Below are 6,256 nucleotides of genomic sequence, written 5' to 3' on the forward strand. Positions count from 1 at the left end.
CATAGCAACCCACTCTAGTATTCTTGCCTGGAGAACTCCATGGACAGAGGAGCCTGGCAGGCTACATACAGTCCATGGGATCACAAAGAGTCGGACACGACTGAAGTGACTTAGCACAGCACATGTAAGATACAAAGTTATGTATTTGGGGTGAGTACGATATGAAAAATAAAGAATCTGGTTGAAAAGTTTCAACAAAATAAAAGGAAAAACAAGAAAAAAGAAACATAAGCCTGAGAGTACAGAGCTGCAATCTCCAATAAATACCACTAGTCAGATGTGACTGTAAGGAAGGAAGGAAGGAAGTGAAGTCACTCCGTCGTGTCCGACTCTTTGCGACCCCATGGACTGTAGCCCACCAGGCTTCTCTGTCCATGGGATTCTCCAGGCAAGAATACTGGAGTCGGTTACCATTTCCTTCTCCAGGGGATCTTCCTGACCCAGGGATCAAACCTGGGTCTCCAGCATTGGAGGCAGACACTTTAACCTCTGAGCCACCAGGGAAGCCCCAGATGCGACTGTTCAGCCCTTTAAATGAGGTAATACTAATGGAGATGTGCTACACTATAACATAATATTCAAACTTAAAGACTTAGTGCAAAAAAAAAAAGAATGGAAAATTTCTCAATAATGATATTGATTACATGTTGAAATGATAATATTTTGGATCTAATGGCTTAAAAGAAATAGAAATAAAATTAAATTTTATAAAATGATTATAAAATGAATTATAAATAAAAATTTGATGTCATCTGTTCTTTTTTTATTTTTTTATTTGTCATTTGTTCTTTATACTTTAAAACTTGTGGCTGTAAGAAAATGTAAATTGTATATGTAGTTCACATTACATTTCTACTGGACAGCACTGGTATAGAGAAAAGAATAAAGGTAAGTGTCCCCTATGAAATATGATAGAAAAATGTGAATAATTATGCATTTCTAAATTTTTTAAATATATGGAGAAATGAGAGAATGTAGATTGTGTCAAAGACATCAGATTGTGCCATAGTGGTCACCAAACTTAAGGATAGTTTGGAGTCTGAATGGAAGAAAAACTATTGAGTAATAATTTTTTATTTTATTAGTGTGCAATGCACTTTACAGATACAGTGGACTTATTCCAGGTTAGTATAAAGCAAGATTGTTTATTCCTATGAATTTACTGGAAAAAGACGACTTTGTGCCTTTACAAGAAAATCGGTTGGAAGTCTCCAGATTCTTTAAATAAACCTCAAAGCTGAGTAAGATTATGAGAAGGCAATGATGTTGAAATCCTTCTGGGATTTAAGCTAATCTACAATCCATAAAGACCTGAGAAGTTTAACTATATTTATGCTATTTCCACAAGAAGTCATAGCAACATTTGTGCTTCCTAGAATTCTCCAATGAGTTCATTGAAATTTTGTTAAAAGGATTGTTTTTAAAATCTCAACCCATGAGAGGATCCAGACAAATCTACACACCTCTGCCACTGCCACACACACCTTTGCCCGCTGTCACTGAAGGCAAAGTATGGTTGTCTTTTTCATCAAAGAGACTGAATGAGTGTGGACTGGGACTTAAGCTTTCCACCTACTCCAACAAGCTGAGTGTTTCCTTTCACTCTACATTTGTTTAATTGGCTCAAATGGAACAGATCTTAGGATCTGGACAAATATGAACATTCGTGTTTTTGAAAGGATTTGGGAATGAGTTCAGACTAATAGAACTGGAACTACTTTATCCTGGGCAGCAACTTACCATTCTTCCCACTGGGAAAAGAAAGAGATTCAATTACTGCTAGGGCTTTGCCAGCATTCAAAGTGAAGTAGGAAATGAAGGCACTTCTGCCTCCGTCATCCAGTATTTTAGGTGGGGTTTAGAGCTAAATTGTCTTCATTCTCCTCAGGTCTCTATGCCAAAGTTAACAGCTGGTCAAATCCCTTTGGCATAAGGGTTCATTTCCTCTGCTACATTGATATGTCCAAACACTCTCTGGCCTCAAAGGTGAACCTGCTGCTGCTGCTAAGTCGCTTCAGTCGTGTTCGACTCTGGGCGACCCCATAGACAGAAGCCCACCAGGCCCCACTGTCCCTGGGATTCTCCAGGCAAGAGTACTGGAGTGGGTTGCCATTTCCTCCTCCAATGCATGAAAGTGAAAAGTGAAAGTGAAGTCGCCCAGTCATGTTCAACTCTTAGCGACCCCATGGACTGCAGCCTACCAGGCTCCTCCGTCCATGGGATTTTCCAGGCAAGAGTACTGGAGTGGGGTGCCATTGCCTTTTCCAAAGGTGAACCTAGAGCCTGTCATACAGAGGGAAGTAAGTCAGAAAGAGAAACACAAATCTGTATATTAACATATACGTATGGAATCTAGAAGAATGGTACTGATGAACATATCTGCAGGAAAGGAATGCAGATGCAAATATGAGAATGGACTTGTGACACAGGGGAGGAAGGAGAGGGTGGGACAAATTGAGAGAGTAGCATTGGCATATGTACACTACTATATGTGAAGTAGACGGCTAGTGGGAAGGTATTACCCAGGGAGGTCAGCTCAGTGCTCTGTGATGACCTAGAGTGGTAGGGTGGGGGTACGGTGGCGGGGGGACAGAGGCTCAAGAGGGAAGGGGATATAGCTGATTCACATTGTCGTACAGCAGAAACCAACACAACATTGCAAAGCAATATACTCCAATTAAAAAACAAATTTTAAAAAATACAAAAAGAAGTGAATCAGAAAGGCCTCAACTTGTCACCTGTTGCAATCAGTCATTTTCCTGCACGTTGCAGGTTACCGGGTGGCTGTCAGCACTTTCACGAACACTGCTTCAGTTGACCCTCCTAGTGAACTCTGGTACTGAGAAGGTGGATGACTGCTAACTCTGATTTTGCCTTAGGATCCTGAGTACACACTTCCACGTTGGCTGCCTTGTTTTGAAAATGTTGCTGAACCCTTCCAAGGGTGACAGACTTTCAATGGAAATGAGGATTCAGTCAAACAGGTTAACCTTGGTTGTGTGTCACTGTCCAGGATTTCTTCATTTCCTCGGGCTTCCTGTCTCTCATTTTGCTAGCTTCTAGCTGCAATCATCATATCTCACTGTCACAAGCAAAAGTTCAGAAGTCCCTCATCGATAAGGAGTCCTGAGGAACAGGAGAAGCTCTCTTAACTAGGTAAGATCAAGACTCAGAACACCCGGGAGGCAGGTGGGGAGTGGGAGCCAGTGATGGGGCTCTGCACCAAGGCTTCCTGTGTTCCTGTCCTCTTGGCGCTGTAACCTTGGACAGATCTTTAATCTCTCTAAGCTTTCGCTAGTTTCATTGATAAAATGAGGATAATAACAGTAGCTATTTCCATGGCATTTCTTCAATATCTAAATAACATACATGAAACATTTAGAACAGGGCCTGGCACAAGCTGAGCCCTCAATACACATTAGCTATTATTAATTTCAAAAATGGCTTTAATTACATAACATTTGTAGCTATAAAATCAACTGCAGCCAGATAACAAGTTTATGGAAAGCTACTGAACTTCAAAAGTAAACTCTGAATTTCTCTAGAAGTCTGTCATTAAATTATTACCATAAAGTTTCTCTGATGTTACTCTTGCTCGTTCTTAGATTAAAAAAAAAAAAAAAAATAGTGAAAGAGCTTACACTACGACTAATGCTTGTCACTGATCCTCCCTACAATCCCATAAGGTAGGTTGTTTTATTATCCTAATATCACCAGCAGGAAAAACAAGAGACAAAGCTACTGAATAACTTGCCCAAGGTCAGAAATCTTGTTCATGGTGAGGCTGGACTTCAAATTCAGACCACTGAACTGCAGCTCCCCTTTGATAAGTACTCTGCATTGTGATGTTGGTCAAACTGCTTTGAGGAGGCATGCTTTTAAACTGTGCTAAAGAAGAGACACTGAACATTCAAATGTGCAAAATTTGCCTTTGGTTGTTTACAAGAGAGATAGTTACATCATTTTAAACTCACCATAAACCTGTTTTCACATCACTTGAAACTCACCATAAACCTGTTTGTTTGAAGCTTCATTGTTCATTGCTCTTGTTTATTTTGTGGGATGTTAGAGGAGCTTAAAGGATAACTCCATTTTTAGCTTCTCTATGGTGTGGAAACTTGTCCTCTGACTCTTTATATATACTGGCAACTCACAGTTAAGCAAAGATTTAAATTAAGTGAAAATCCTTTATTAAAATAAGAGAAAACATTAGCCTTCACTAGTTCGTTGTTTTTTTTTTTTTAAACTTTACAAATTGTATTAGTTTTGCCAAATATCAAAATGAATCCACCACAGGTATACATGTGTCCCCCATCCTGAACCCGCCTCCCTCCTCTCTCCCCATACCATCCCTCTGGGTAGTTCCAGTGCACTAGCCCCAAGCATCCAGTATGGTGCATTGAACCTGGACTGGCAACTCGTTTCATACATGATATTATACATGTTTCAATGCCATTCTCCCAAATCTTCCCACCCTCTCCCTCTGCAACAGAGTCCATAAGACTATTCTATACATAAATGTCTCTTTTGCTGTCTCGTACACAGGGTTATTGTTAGCATCTTTCTAAATTGCATATATATGCGTTAGTATACTGTATTGGTGTGTTTCTTTCTGGCTTACTTCACTCTGTATAATAGGCTCCAGTTTCATCCACCTCATTAGAACTGATTCAAAGGTATTCTTTTTAATGGCTGAGTAATACTCCATTGTGTATATGTACCACAGCTTTCTTATCCATTCATCTGCTGATGGGCATCTAGGTTGCTTCCATGTCTTGGCTATTATAAACAGTGCTGCGATGAACATTGGGGTACACGTGTCTCTTTCCCTTCTGATTTCCTCAGTGTGTATGCCCAGCAGTGGGATTGCTGGATCATAAGGCAGTTCTATTTCCAGTTTTTTAAGGAATCTCCACACTGTTCTCCATGGTGGCTGTACTAGTTTGCATTCCCACCAACAGTGTAAGAGGGTTCCCTTTTCTCCACACCCTCTCCAGCATTTATTGCTTGTAGACTTTTGGATCGCAGCCATTCTGACTGGTGTGAAATGGTACCTCATAGTGGTTTTGATTTGCATTTCTCTGATAATGAGTGATGTTGAGCATCTTTTCATGTGTTTGTTAGCCATCTGTATGTCTTCTTTGGAGAAATGTCTATTTAGTTCTTTGGCCCATTTTTTGATTGGGTCATTTATTTTTCTGGAGTTGAGCTGTAGGAGTTGCTTGTATATTTTTGAGATTAGTTGTTTGTCAGTTGCTTCATTTGCTATTATTTTCTCCCATTCTGAAGGCTGCCTTTTCACCTTGCTAATAGTTTCCTTTGTTGTGCAGAAGCTTTTAAGTTTAATTAGGTCCCATTTGTTTATTTTTGCTTTTATTTCCAATATTCTGGGAGGTGGGTCATAGAAGATCCTGCTGTGATGTATGTCGGAGAGTGTTTTGCCTATGTTCTCCTCTAGGAGTTTTATAGTTTCTGGTCTTACATTTAGATCTTTAACCCATTTTGAGTTTATTTTTGTGTATGGTGTTAGAAAGTGTTCTAGTTTCATTCTTTTACAAGTGGTTGACCAGTTTTCCCAGCACCACTTGTTAAAGAGATTGTCTTTAATCCATTGTATATTCTTGCCTCCTTTGTCAAAGATAAGGTGTCCATATGTGTGTGGCTTTATCTCTGGGCTTCCTATTTTGTTCCATTGATCTATATTTCTGTCTTTGTGCCAGTACCATACTGTCTTGATGACTGTGGCTTTGTAGTAGAGCCTGAAGTCAGGTAGGTTGATTCCTCCAGTTCCATTCTTCTTTCTCAAGATCGCTTTGGCTATTCGAGGTTTTTTGTATTTCCATACAAATTGTGAAATTATTTGTTCTAGCTCTGTGAAGAATACCGTTGGTAGCTTGATAAGGATTGCACTGAATCTATAAATTGCTTTGGGTAGTATACTCATTTTCACTATATTGATTCTTCCAATCCATGAACATGGTATATTTCTCCATCTATTAGTGTCCTCTTTGATTTCTTTCACCAGTGTTTTATAGTTTTCTATGCATAGGTCTTTAGTTTCTCTAGGTAGATATATTCCTAAGTATTTTATTCTTTCCATTGCAATGGTGAATGGAATTGTTTCCTTAATTTCTCTTTCTGTTTTCTCATTATTAGTGTATAGGAATGCAAGGGATTTCTGTGTGTTGATTTTATATCCTGCAACTTTACTATAATCATTGATTAGTTCTAGTAATTTTCTGGTGGAGTCTTTAGG

The sequence above is a fragment of the Bos indicus genome, chromosome 26 (genome assembly GCF_029378745.1).
Source record: "Bos indicus isolate NIAB-ARS_2022 breed Sahiwal x Tharparkar chromosome 26, NIAB-ARS_B.indTharparkar_mat_pri_1.0, whole genome shotgun sequence".
NCBI lineage: Eukaryota > Metazoa > Chordata > Mammalia > Artiodactyla > Bovidae > Bos > Bos indicus.